The sequence below is a fragment of the Rhynchophorus ferrugineus genome, unplaced genomic scaffold, assembly GCF_030347505.1.
Source record: "Rhynchophorus ferrugineus isolate W39M unplaced genomic scaffold, kcgeb_rfMv2 rfM2, whole genome shotgun sequence".
NCBI lineage: Eukaryota > Metazoa > Arthropoda > Insecta > Coleoptera > Curculionidae > Rhynchophorus > Rhynchophorus ferrugineus.
The window spans coordinates 82,466,673-82,481,655 of NW_027472581.1; the positions used below are offsets into that span (position 1 = coordinate 82,466,673).

The 14,983-nt window shown below is 32.2% G+C and overlaps 1 protein-coding gene and 1 long non-coding RNA gene across 3 annotated transcripts in view; one reads left to right on the forward strand and one right to left on the reverse strand.

Annotated features, from left to right (window-relative positions):
* nAChRa5 (nicotinic acetylcholine receptor alpha 5 subunit) overlaps nt 1-14,983 on the reverse strand; it is a 123,958-nt gene that overhangs the window by 26,138 nt on the left and 82,837 nt on the right. The gene's annotated exons all lie outside the window — the stretch shown is intronic.
* The window catches only part of LOC143191479 (uncharacterized), a 30,366-nt gene continuing 26,208 nt past the window's right edge, over nt 10,826-14,983 (forward strand). Inside the window, exons 1-2 of the long non-coding RNA XR_013004518.1 lie at nt 10,826-10,941; nt 11,010-11,112. This is a non-coding gene — a long non-coding RNA (uncharacterized LOC143191479). The remainder of the gene's footprint in view (nt 10,942-11,009; nt 11,113-14,983) is intronic.

Here is a 14,983-nt window from a genome sequence, read left to right on the forward strand (position 1 = left end):
TCAGTGTGATGTCTCTACATAAAGAAGTCTTACAAGAAAGTAATAATTAAGATAACTGGATAATTAGTAGTAATAAATACTACTTTTAATTGTAAAATATCCCTAAAATATTTGTAATACTTTAACTTTTTAGAACAATCAGTGTTCAATAATTTTATAGTGGAGCTATTGTATATTTAAATTTGATTGCCTTTTTAAGAAAATATTTGTTACGGTGGCATCAATTAAAAATTTAATTGCTTTTTTTAGGGGATTTATTACCTTAAAGAAATCTATTTTGTCTAAATTTACAAATAACTACATTTGTTTAATAAATCTTAACCAAGATTGCTTAAAGAATTTTCTTGGAATATTTGTCTACATTCTATATTAAGTAGTTCCACAGATTAAATACTCTTAATACTACTTTAAAAGTAATTATGAGGTGTGATTGTATTTTTGGTTTAATGAAGTTAATGTAATATCAACAGGCAAGGATTTAAAGTTTACCTTCAATATATCAAGATAAGTTAGAAGTCTAATAGATCCCATAAAATTGATGGCACTAAACAGAAGAATATATCTATAATATTTTAATTTTACCGAGAATAGTGTTCATAATTGTTTTCTTTTTGCTTTTTGTTTATATATATTTACACTTATGTATATTTGTATAGGATTTTATTTTAATTCATTAATTTTAAAAATTATATTTGATTTTCATTTAAATACTATTGGCCAATAAATGTGACGTCACAAAGTAATCAGGCGAAATGGCAGAACAATCAAAGCAAAGTATTTTTCTTACAGGTTTCTACATAACTATTTTAAACTAATCAATCAAATTCACGTTGTATATATATATATATATATATATATATATATATATATATATATATATATATATATATATATATATATTTATTGCTATTGGGACTGCAAAATTAAAATGTTAAAAGCTAGTCGGACCTTCAACTTTTCCACTTACAAAAGTTGCTTGATGATGGGGGAAGCAAGCCCAAAACAAAAGTTCAATACCTTTCGAATATCCTAGGTTTTCCGTGTCGATATTTTATTTTGCAACTAAAATATATCGATATATTTTCTTTTAGCGATTTATAAGTAGTCGATTGAAACAGTCGATAGTAAATATAGTCTATTCACGATGAACAGCAGTGAACTCACGTCACAAATATGTCCCTCTCGCAAATTATAAATTAGTTTTAGAGTCATACAATATTTTCCTTCTCATTTTATTCTATTTAAAAAGAGATAGGGTGCTGTCTGACAAGTTCGAACTTCTAACCGAAACAGCCTGAAAAGGTCGTCTGGTTGTTTCTTCTTCAATTCTTCAAAATATTAATTATAATAACTAGAGATATAAACCGTAATAGAGAAAAAATTAGAAAAAATAGAGGTACGAGATAATGGAGTAAAAAATTAAAATAAGAAATAGCCAATAAAATTATTTAAAGGGGTAAGTATTTTTAATGTTAATTATTAAGTTTCTGCGGTTTTCATTGAAAATATTTGAGTATATTTTATTACTTTTATAAGTAGCATAAATACATTTCTGGGGTCCTCTCAATATTACAATTATAAGTATGGACGTTATAACAATAATACCCTAGACAAACTACCCATTGTACATTTGTCCTTAAATCTTATACAAGGCGCTCTTGATCCGAGACCCTCCTACTACGAACCGCAACTTTCGTCCCTTCGAGGGGACAAGGGGACGATTGGTTAATTTCAATTGTTTCCAGCGAATATCCCGTCGTAAAACTCGCTCCGGAACGATCAATTGTGTCTAATTCTCGAATTTGGTTTTATTTTTGTTCTTCAATTTGGCTCGTACATTTAATTTCGATTGTTTAATAAGAATTGCACTAAGTTAGATTACTAGTTGGTTTGGTGTTTTAGTTCAACCCTATATTTGCACTCCATGGGTCTAGATAAAATAAATTGACTAGGTCTAGTTTGGAATACCTTCCGGTTAACCAATACAGTTGTTTGATTTGTGTCTGATCTCTTAAGCTGTGCTTTTTGTCTAACGTGATGTTTTCAATTTATTACTATCGAAATGGATGGCGATGTGTTTATAGTCTAAGGGCTACCAAAGTTTTTGAGGGAGAATTTCAGGTAAGCTGATCTTTCACTTTCACGTAAGCTTTCGCTCTCTTGGCCAACGTCCGGCTCATCTGGCTGGCTTTATTTTTATGGAATATATATCTTCAACAATATAAAAAATCATACAGTTATTACTAACAAACTTTTTAAATTGGTACCTAATATTAAAGTTTTTTGTAATTTTGGTACTTAAACGTAATCGAAAATTGTTTATTAAAAATGCTAGCGTTGGGAACGATCGACTGAACTGAGCAGTCGAAACACTCGATAGTCGTAAAACAGTCAAAATTGTCTATAGTCAAAAAACTAGCGACTGAATATATTAGTTACAATTTTCAGTCAAATGTATGGTTCGTGTGTTTTTTTCAATTCTTGACGTCAGACGTGATGTATAAATGTATAAACTGAGAGAGAGGAAAGAACGCAGATAATTGTTTGGATAACTTAATTTTATATGTGCTTATATTTTCTAATTGTAGCATAAGCTAGATCGCGATGTACATATTCCTTCACGTACTAACTTTAAAAACAAAAGTAAGAAAAAAATTACTGTATACTATTAAGATGCAATTAATAATTTCATTTTAAATGAAGTAGCATAACTTTTATATTTGAATGTTCTGTGGATCTGTAAAAAGGAATGGAGTTTTTCTATGGCATGGAATAATACCCGACAAATATTTTATCGTATTTTAATATGTTAATTGCTATTTTTAAATAATATACTGTAATAAATATAGATAATAAAATAGAACGTAAACAAAATCTAAAAACTAAAGATGAACAATAACTATAAATACTAAATAAAATATAAACATATACGTAATAATAGAAAAAAAAAACTAAAATTAAATAAAGTAAATGTTTTATTTATTATTAAACAAAAATATGTTTTAACAAAAATCGAAAGAGTAATAGAAATATTACATATTATTGGCATAAAATCAGTCAAAAGTATTTTACTATCCATTATTCAAAATTTTAATCATTTTACCCTATTACATTAACAATCTTGAAAAATATCGTTCCAAAATGCTTCAATATTAATTTACAATATATTGTTATTTACAAGAAAACTACCAAAAAATCATAAAACTGTATATATATTACATATAAACATAAATAAGGTAAATAAGTAAGCATAAATTGGGTACATTTTTGTCAAGATCGCGGCTAGGACAACAGAGCCAGAATGTTAAATATTAGTCGAATGAAACTAGTAGAACCAAAGGTAGTCTCTAGAAGTACACGACTGAAACAGCCGATAGTAAATAGTAACAAAATCGGTCGGACCGAAAATAGCAACTAAAAACAGTTGACTGAAATAGTCAGTAGTAAAAAGTAGTAAGTAAATTCAGTCGAACCAAAAATAGCGACTGGAACAGTCGATAGTAAAAAGTATTCAATTATTAAACAGTCGATAGTCGTTTTCAGTAGATAGTTGCCAACGCTAAAAATACCTGTATATATTGCGAAAAAAGTTTTTTTTTCTCTGATATATCGATAAATTGAAATTTTTTAAAAATATCGAAATCGTCATATAGATATTTTTTAAAATAAAAAGAAACATTGATATTTGATTCCTGACAGCACTCTTTTGTTATAATATCTCTGTCGTCGATAAATGTTTATAAAAGTACTGTTTCTTTTGTTATTGGATCATTAGCAGTGTAGAGCAGATACATGAGTGGACCGAAGATATAATCTTGAGGAACTCCAGCTGAAACACGTTTAATATTGGAAATGGCTCTTCATACGATACTGTAAATTTTTTTTCGAGAATATATGACTCCAGCAGTTGACAATAGTACCACTGCAGCAATTTGCTCAACTTGTAGATTACTCCTAAATGCTCAAATACTTTAGAGACGTCCAAAAATATTGCAGGACAATAATTATTTTCTTCAAGCCCCTTTTCATTAACCGCTGCTACTCTATGCACTCTATAAACTGTTTAATAAGCTTTAATTAGTCATTCAATTCATTAGTCATTAATCCATTTTGTAGTCATCATCAGGAATTCACGTTTGGCCACTTCCAGAACACCAAACACCGCTTTGGAGAACTTTTGGTTAGTATTTTAACATCTATCTTTTTAGATATATCAGTAGCTCTACATAACACATGGGCTGAAAAGCCTAAGACCACCGCTTTACCACTTTTTCAGTAATAAACTTCAAAAGAAATCTGTTAAAATTTCATGACATTCTACTTATAAGTTGTGTTAAATTTCAATTGTTTCCAGCGAATATCTCGTCGTAAAACTCGCTCCTGAGGGCGCGTGACCGGGAAAGCAATCGTATAATTTTTTCGGGAGTTTGTCGAAAAAAATAAGTCGTCGTCGGAGTTTCGGGATTTTCGTTTCTTTCTCTTCGCGCTACGTGACGCCCCGGAAGTTTCGCTCACGCTGATATCGTTAAATTTAAATAACGAGCCGAGAAACAACTAACGGGAAAGATACGAGCCGAAGTTAAACCGGCCGTGCAAGGAACTCGACGAGAAATTATTACACAACCTCAGACAGATGAGGAGGATCGAGTATCGGTTCCCATTTGGTTTATCTAGGATTAGGTGATGCGGTTTGGGTCTTACGTACGCTAGTTTCACCTTATCCGTTGGGGAGCGAGATGCAAGCGATCAATTGTGCCTATTTCCTGAATTCGATTTTTAGTTCATTTTTTTTAAACTAATTACATCTTACATTAACGGGTCAATCGAAAAGTCCCCGTCGTACAATAGTAAAATAATTTTTTTGGTAAATTTTTTTTTTCAACATAGTTCCATTCAAGGGTGATACACTAATTATAGCGACCCTCCAACTTTTCGATACCATCTTTGTAATACGATTTGTCCTTTGCTTCAAAATAGGCCTCAGTTTCGGAGATCACCTCTAAATTCGACGAAAATTTATTCCCAGCGAGCATTCTTTTGAGATCTGAGAACAGGAAATGGGGGCCAAATCTGGATTAGTAATTCGAAGCCCAACTCATAGATTTTGCCATCGTTTTCGGTGATTTGTGACAGGGTACATTGTCGTGAAGAAGCAGCACTTTCTTTTTCTTCAAATGCGGCCGTTTCTCGACGATTTCGTCCTTCACACGGTTCAATAACGCTATGTAATAGTCGCTGTTCATGGTCCTTCCTTTTCAATGATTCCATGCGCATCCCAAAATACAGACGCCATAACATTGCCAGACGACTGTTGGGTGTTCCCACGCTTTGGGTCGTGTGCAGTCCACTCGGATGACTGTCGATTGGACTTGATGGAGTGAAATGATGGGACCATGTTTCATCCATTGTCACATATCGACGCAAAAAATCGGGATTATTACGCTTGATCATCTTCAAAAACTGCTCCGAATCATCAATAGTCCTTGTTTTTGGTCAAGAGTGAGCTCGTGCGGCACCCACTTTACACAGAGCTTTCTCATACCGAAATATTCGTGAATGATATGATATACATATTCAGTTGATATCTTTAGAGTGTCTGCTATTTCATTCAATTTCTAATTACTCAAAATCATTTTGTGGTAACAACCTTTTTTGGCCGTCCACTGCATTCATCGTCGTCGGTGCTCATTTCACTACCTCTAAACTTAGCATATCAATCCTTGATGGTTGATTTTCTTGGAGCAGTGTCCGAAAACTCGGCATCAAGACAAGTTCTTGCTTCAACTGTATTTTTTCCCTTCAAAAAGCAATATTTTATCAACACGCGAAATTCTATTTTATCCATTTGTTTTTTCATAATAACAAAAGTTGCTTCACTCAAATTGCAATAATTCACAAACTAATGATCCGACAGCTGTCGAATTGATACACGAATCTTTTGAGGGTTAGTGCTAACTAAAAAACTTATGGATTTAATTCTAGTAGGGCCATCTATGTATCAGGCCGGGGACTTTTCAATTGATCTATTAGATATGCTTAGTACAATATTAATCTACCAATTAATTTATTACTACTGTTCTGTTGTACTTGCGTTAAAACACAAGCAAGACGAGTAAATAAAATAAAACTAAACTACTTAAGCTAAAGTTAAGAATACACTTATGTTCTAAACAATTTCGTTCGCTTCAATCTTCTGATTTCCTGCGTGTTGTCCAGCAGCTGTATTGCTTCCATTTTGCTGTGATTTAGCAACTTTATTTCATGTTTTAAGCCGAGATGTTTGCCGAGGTATTTAGCTGATTGTATTTGAAGAATCAAGTTCATCAGAATCAGAAACCATTTATGGTAATATTAACATATCATGATTAACTTAATAAATTTTAAATTAACTCGTAAATTGACAACAGGGTTATCACTAGTACTGATGTAAATAAATTAGTTGAATTTTTACACTTGAGAGTCCCTTTCCAAATAGGAAACAATTGATTTCCTTAGTAGTTCTTTATAGTTGCTTTCTGTAGATTGAATGGTACTCTTTCATAGAATAACTGTTAGCAAACAGTTTAAGTGTAACGTGTATCTAAAACCTTTTAGTAATATATAACGTTTTTTACCTAATATCGATCGAGTATGGATTCGGTTAAGCAGCACAAGAAACGGATCGGTAGAGATGCCATCGTTCTTATCAACCCAATGAAAGAAAAAAAAAACAAGCCGTTCATTATCGGTTGGAACGGATAATTTTTCTCTTCTTTCGAAGCCGAGAAGTGATTTCGGCCGTGCAGCATTCATTCTTGGATTTCGAGTGGAGTGTTTGCCACACAAAAAGTTCGGATACGGTTTAGTAAATCTAAGGCTCCGGTTGCGAACATCGCCGAGCCTCCAAGCGTAATGGGGTCGTTTTGTGGCCTTTCATAGATTAGTTGAAGAGTAACGACACGTCTTTTGAGGAAATCGTTGTCGTTTGTGGATGTATAGTTTTATAATTGGACTTTAATGGACATTAAAGAAGCAATATACAATGTTTTTTTGCGCACATATTAAAACTCTAGATTATACAAAGTAACAGTGAACATACGGCATCTCAATTTATGACGTCAAAACGTCGCAATGTCGCCTCATCAATTCTGAGTTTTATTTTATTTCGGTTTTGAGATATAATAAAATTCTAGTCTAAACAAAATAATGAAACAAAAATGTTATACAATATAATTCATTTTAGTCACTAAGCTGTTAATTTCCAATCTAACATTTGTTCACCATTTCAATCTCTGATAGAGCTAACTTCGAGCTGATTTGGATTATATTAATAAAATACTAATATTTAGTGCAGCAAAAATTGCAGCAAATTAATATTTAACAGTAAAATTGCTTACCTCTCTAACGAATTTTACTGGCAAGAAGCTGCCCCATTATCTCGTTCCTGTTCAAAGTAACTCATAAGACCGAATCTGTTCTGTCAGGCTTCCAAATTTTCAATCAGTGTAATAATAAGCAGCTATTTGAAATTTATCAAAACAAGCAAAGTATTAAAATAACGTTCGCCAGTTTATAACCTTCTATCACTATTGTTTTGACGAATTTGGCAAAAAAAGAAAACATTGTCTGATTCTAAAACGAATTTACAAAATGCGAGAGGCAATAACACATTAATCATCTTGATGAACTATATAAAATAACTTTTGTTAGACTTTATAATTTTTATTTCCATTTATATTCATAAACATGGAATACTAAATGACGCTATACATATTTAAATATTAACTAAAACAATAACGAAAACAATTAGGTACTGATCGATAAAGTAAATAACTATATAATTCGGAAATAAAGAAAGAAGCCATTTTATTTAAAAATCTAGGTAGATAAATTATTCTTCTATCAAATAAACCTGGTGTGTTTATTGACTTTCAATATATATTTTAAAAAATATTTTCAGCTAAAATAAATAAATAAATGAGGAAATGAAAATATGCAGATTAAAGGAGAATAAATACATAATTTGCATAAATGGAACACATGGGAGAAGTAGAAGGAATTATGAATTATTATTAATAATTCGCTAAATATTGTAAACTGCTGATAAATATTAACGCATTTTACGATGAATGTTATGAAACATGTAACTATACTACAATTTATTATAATATATATAATAAATATATAATAATAATAATAATATATAATACAATATATAATAATAAGAAGCTATTTGAAATTTATCAAAACAAGCAAAGTATTAAAATAACGTTTGCCAGTTTATAACCTTTTATCACTATTGTTTTGACGAATTTGGCAAAAAAAGGTAAACATTGTCTGATTCTAAAATGAATTTACAAAATGCGACAGGCAATAATACATTAAACATCTTGATGAAGTATATAAAATAACTTTGGTTAGATTTTATAATTTTTATTTCCATTTATGTTCATAAACATGGAATACTAAATGAAGCTATACATATTTGAATATTAACTAAAACAATAACAAAGACAATTAGGTACTGATCAATAAAGTAAATAACTATATAATTTGAAAATAAAGAAAGAAGCCATTTTATTTAAAAATCTAGGTAGATAAATTATTCTTCTATCAAATAAACCTGGCGTGTTTATTGACTTTCAATATATATTTTAAAAAATATGGATAAAAGATAATTTTTATTTTCACCTAAAATAAATACATAAATGATGTAATGAAAATATGCAGATTAAAGGAGAATAAATATATAATTTGCATAAATGGAACACATGGGAGGAGTAGAAGGAATTATGAATTATTATTAGTAATTCGGTAAATATTGTAAACTGCTAATAAATATTAAGGCATTTTACGATGAATGTTATGAAACATGTAACTATACTACAATTTATTATTTGGGTCTTTTATCAATTAGTTTAATTATTTACTTTATAAAGTTTTGAATTCTCAATAGTTCATTGAATTATTGTAAATACAGTACTTTAATATAATTTCTAAATTACAGCATATAAAATGCCTAATTGTGATTACCGTTATGGTTTCAATATACAAACATGTACTACTTCCTTTGATATTCTATATTTATGTATATAACATAAAAGTAAAGAAAACTCACATTTTCTTATAGCTGATGCTCTGAAGTTGTTAGAGTTACGAAAATAATCTAACTTGTTCCATATGTTCCTATTTTTTCACCACTCAATCCTTAAAAAAGTAACATTAACCCGGCCTGCCACATAAATGGAGCTACTAGAATTAAATCCCTATGTTTTTTAGTTACGCACTAACCCTCAAAAGATGCGTGTATAAATTTAACAGCTGTCAGATCATTGGTTTGTGAATTATAGCATTTTGAGTGAAGCAACTTTTGTTATTGTGACAAAAAATGGATAAAAACGTATTTCGCGTGCTGATAAAATATTGCTTTTTGAAGGGAAGAGGTACAGTTGAAGCAAAAACTTGGCTTGATGTCGAGTTTGCGGATACTGCTCCAGGAAAATCAATCATCAAGGATTGATATGCTATAAGTTTAGAGGTGGTGAAATGAGCAGCAAAGATGATGAACGCAGTAGATGACCAAAAGATGTTGTTACCGGCGAAAACATTTAAAAAATCCCCAAAATAATTTTGAATGACCATAAATTGAAATTGAATGAAATAGCAGACACTCTAAAGATATCAACTCAACCTGTATATCATATCATTCACGAATATTTGTGTATGAGAAAGCTCTGTGCAAAGTGTGTGCTGCGCGAGCTCACTTTTGACCAAAAACAACGACGAGTTGATGATTCGGAGCAGTGTTTGAAGATGATCAAGCGTAATAAACCCGAGTTCTTGCATCGATGTGTGACAATGGATGAAACATGGCTCCATCATTTCACTTCGAAGTCCAATGGACAGTCAAGGTTATGGTTATGGCATCTGTATTTTGGGATACGCATGGAATAATTTTCATTGGCTACCTTGAAAAAGGAAAGACTATTACATAGCATTATTGGACCATATGAAGGATGAAATCGCCGAAAAACGACGGCATTTGCAGTGACTATTTTCTGTTTTCAGATCTGAAAATAATGCTTGCTGGGAAGAAATTTTCGTCAAATGAAGAGGTGATCGCCGAAACTGAGGCCTATTTTAAAGCAAAGGACAAATCGTACTACAAAAATGGCATCGAAAAGTTGGAAGGTCACTATAATCAGTTTATCACCTTGGAAGGGAATTATGTTGAATAAAAAAACTTATTTCGCCAAAAAAATGTGTCTTACTATGTTAGGCCGGGGACTTTTCAATTGACCTGTTATTTAGGCTCCTTACGACACGATAATAATCTGATCAAATCTCTACCCATCCATAAACCCCGGTAGTGAAATCAAATACGAGAATCTCAGATGTAACTCAGGGCCTGCGTCGCCCGCAAAACATAACTATCCTGAACTCGAAGCAACATCAGCAAAAGACCATTTGGTTCTGGCTGGTAATCATGTACAATCCTCTTGACCGTTTCTTTTCGAGGGAGATAATATATCATGCGACTGATATGATACTGGCTACGGACTGTATTGTATTCGAGCATATATTTTCGGAATGGCGTAACGAATGATATGTCTAAAAATATACGTCAAAGAGTTTGGTTTGTTTTCTAGTAGAAAAAAAATCATTTGTGTCGTCTTGTATCCCCATTCAACAAGTTGCCTCTTCTTTCTTTTAAATTCTTTCACATTTTTCAACTTATATCGACGCACTTACGGAATCGCCAATCCGTTTTCGCTTTCTAAAATTAACCGAAAAATCCATTACGATATTTATAGCTTTCCCAGGAGAGAATATCCTTACATTGCCGGTAAGAGATGTATTATACCGATAGGAGGCATCACATGAAATTTTGTTATCGATTGATTAGGAATCTAAGCTCAAAATTGTAATATGTTGTAACCAATGTGTGATTAGGCAAACAGAGTATGTAGACATTTCAATAGCAAACTTATCGATTTGGCTCTAAGGTAATTTAAATCAGTTTGTATTAGACAAAGTGTGGCGTCATGTATGCGGATGAAATGAATATTGGATATTGATCTGACGAATATCATATCTGGAATTTTTAAAGAATTATCGAAAGTTATGAAGAATGTAAGCAAATGTTTAATTATTAATTACCTGGCTGGCTTATAATTTAATTTGCAATAAGACGGGTTATATACAAATACTACAAAAATAAAATAAAAAAGACAATTAATTAAATAAACGATGAAACGGATAGTAAAACCGCGCAGCATCTCACATCTCTGGTTTGGTTTTGTCAACTTTCGGTCTGAATGATACCGAGCGTATTGTTGGCATTCGAAAATTAATTAGATAAAAAAATCAATAAATAAAATGTTTGAGAATGAGCTTGATATGAAAAAATCAAAATTTAAGTACTATCCATCCAATTTATTTAATTAAAATCAGTGGTTTGCTAATTAAAGACACAGTGATGGATTACGATGTATATGTTCCATCTATACAAATTAGTTTTATATTAACTGCTGCGTATTTTCTTATGAAAAGTCTCCAGCTTACCATAGTAAAACACATGTTTTGGCAAAATTAGTTTTTTTTATTCAACATAATTCCCTTTATGGGTGATACACTGATTATAGCGACCCTCCAACTTTTCGATACCATTTTTGTAGTACGATTTGTCCTTTGCTTCAAAATAGGCCTCAGTTTCGTCCATCACCTTTTCATTCGACGAAAATTTCTACCCAGCGAGCATTCTTCAAATAGCAGCAAATAGTCGCTGGGGGCTTTCACTGACTTGTGACACGGTGCATTGTCTTGGTGAAGCAACACTTTCATTTTCTTAAAATGCAGGCGTTTTTTGGCGAATTCGTCCTTCAAACGGTCCAATGTAATAGTCCTATGTAATAGTCGCTGTTGATAAACCTTTCTTTTTCAAGGTAGTCAATGAAAATTATTCCATGCGCATCCCAAAATACAGACGCCATAACATTGCCAGCCGACTGTTGCGTTTCCCACGACTTGGAGCGGGTTCATCGTGTGTAGTACACTCGGATGACTGTCGATTGGACTTCGGCGTGAAATGATGGAACCATATTTCATTCATTGTCACATTTTGACGTAAAAACTTGGGATTATTATGCTTGATTATCTTCAGACATTACTCCGAATCATCAATTCGTCGTTGTTTTGGTCAAAAGTGAGCTCGTGCATCACCCACATTGCACAGAGCTTTCTCATACACAAATATTCGTGAATGATATGATGAACACATTCAGTTGATATCTTTACAGTGTCTATTATATCATTCAATTTGAATATATGGTTCTTCAAAATCATTTGGTGGATTTTTTAAATATCTTCGTCGGTAACAACCTCTTTTGGTCGTCCACTGCTTTCACCATCTTCGGTGCTAATTTCACCACGTCTAAACTTAGCATACCAATCCTTGATTGTTAGTTTTCTGGGGCAGTATCCGGAAAGTCGGCATCAAGCCAATTTTTTGCTTCAACTGTATTTTTTCCCTTCGAAAAGCAATATTTTATCAATACGCGAAATTCCTTTTTATCAATTTTTTGCAATAACAAAAGTTGCTTATTTTTTGAGGCTTAGGGCTAACTAAAAACGTAAGATTTTAATTCTAGTAGCACCATCTATGTGTCACTCCGGGGACTTTTCACTTGGCTTGTTTTACCAGGCTATCTAGAAGTATAATTTCTTAATACCAAAATTTTTTAATAAAATTGTATCACTCTTTGTTTATTTATTCCACTCATCGATCATTAAAATAGCAGCTGTAATTGGTTTCCTGTCTGTAGATGTGTTTGTCTCAACCTCTTATTTTCTATATTTGTCCTTGCAGGTGACCCGTCTCTGAATTACTTTCTATGGCTTCTCTTAATCTACTGTTTTCTACTTTGTCTTACTTCCCACATGGGAACTTTTAAAAACTCACCAACAAATGAGGAATAAAAATTATATGATGCTGTCTTATAATAGTTAATTATAGCTCTTGATGAATAAATTAACATATTTATGACCTAAAATAATAGATTAGTGTGTTGTTAGGAAATGCAATTACTAATGAAACCTGATATGAATACAACTAAAATCTTACTAGCTTTTTGAATACCTTAGAAGCATATGAATTACTAAGCAGGAAAAAAATATTTTAGCTGTTTTGCGTTCACCAAACATCAGATTAAATCAAAAGCTACTTGGGAAAATCTACACTCCTTGTGATTAAAGAAACTAGACGATTATTATTATTCTCGAATTTTGTTAATGCATGTTAGAGTCAAATTCTCGAAGATGTTACGACTACCAAGTGAACGATTTCATGTGCACACGGGCTAGCATTAACATTGTTCTACCGCTGGAACACGGGGAGCGGACGGCGGAGGATTGACCAATGAGATTTAATACCCTATGTGCTGTGACGTAGATTCTCTCGATGAGCGTAGAGTAAAACGAACATGGATTTCTCACTTTACGCATAATCAGACATCATACACAAAGACCCAACAAGAGCATCAAATGACCTCCAAATAGAAGACCATTAGACCTCTAAAAGAATATAACTATGACTGAGTACATGGCGACTTAAAGCAAATAAAATAACATCTATTCATGTAAATTGCACAGAAGAATGTGCTCACCAGAGAATATCAATAAAGGTCCACTGACACAGGCTGAGGATGCAAAATATCTTAGTATGTTTCTTGCTTGAGAATTTTATCATTTTTTAAAATAATTTCCAGGTTTTCCGCCACAATTTCCGAGAATTTGACTTGGTTTATTGGGAAATTCGATAAATAGGCATTGTTAACCCTTATTACTAGATATGCGATGTTAAAGTCATCTATTAAGGAGTATCTATATTACTTGTCATAAAAATATGTTTCAATATAGTCGTATTTCTTAATTGCTAAACGTACTGGTAAAAATAACATGTAATTACATTTCTAATAAATAGTGTAATAAAGCAAAAGGTTGCCGCTGCCATATCCACGTGAAACCTCAAAAGCAGTCTGGAGCTTAATATGGAAATGTAACTTTTAATAATAAAGCCTCGACGCATTCACGAAAAAGTTGTGGATCATTTATTACTCCATACAGACAGGAGAGAAATGTACGAAGTAATAACTCATTCGTTATGTATTAACTTAGTAAAGGATATACATGCGTTTTTATATAAAATAGACGAATTACGTGTAGGTTTTGACGGTTTGTTAAGATCCCATTCATATTGATTAAAATACCAGTGATATACAGTTTTGTATGGGGGCGTTTTAAATATTCAGTTGTTTTGAGAATTTCATATGTTTATTTGACAGTTTCATAGAGAGTTTGTTCATATACCACGTTCGTCATATACACACAATTCACATCATACATTCCGTTGTATATATCCAATTTAGCTTAATATCTACCTAAACCTATTTATCTATTTACAATGTTATTTTTTTTAACTACTACCAAGTGATGACTTTGAATTCGGTGGTGAACCCCAATAATTAACAGGTCAATCGAAAAATCCCCGGCCTACCATAGTAAAATATATTTTTTTTGGCAAAATTAGTTTTTCTTATACAACATAATTCCCTTCAAGGTTGATACAATGATTATAGCGACCCTTCAACTTTTCGATACCATTTTTGTAGTACGACTCTTCATTTGAAATAAATTTCTTCCCAGCGATCATTTTTTGAGATCTGAAAACATGAGAATACGGTGGATGAGGAAGCAATTCGAAACCCAATACATGGATTTTGGTCATCGTTTCCACTGACTTGTAACACGGTGCATTGCTTTGGTGAAGCACCACTTTCTTTTTCTTCAAATGCAGCCGTTTTTCGGCAATAACGCTATTTAATAGCCGCTGTTGATGGTACTTCCTTTTTCAAGGTAGTCAATAAGAATTATTTCATGCGCATCCCAAAATACAGACGCCATAACCTTGCCAGCCGACTGTTGCGCACGCTTTGGAGCTGGTTCA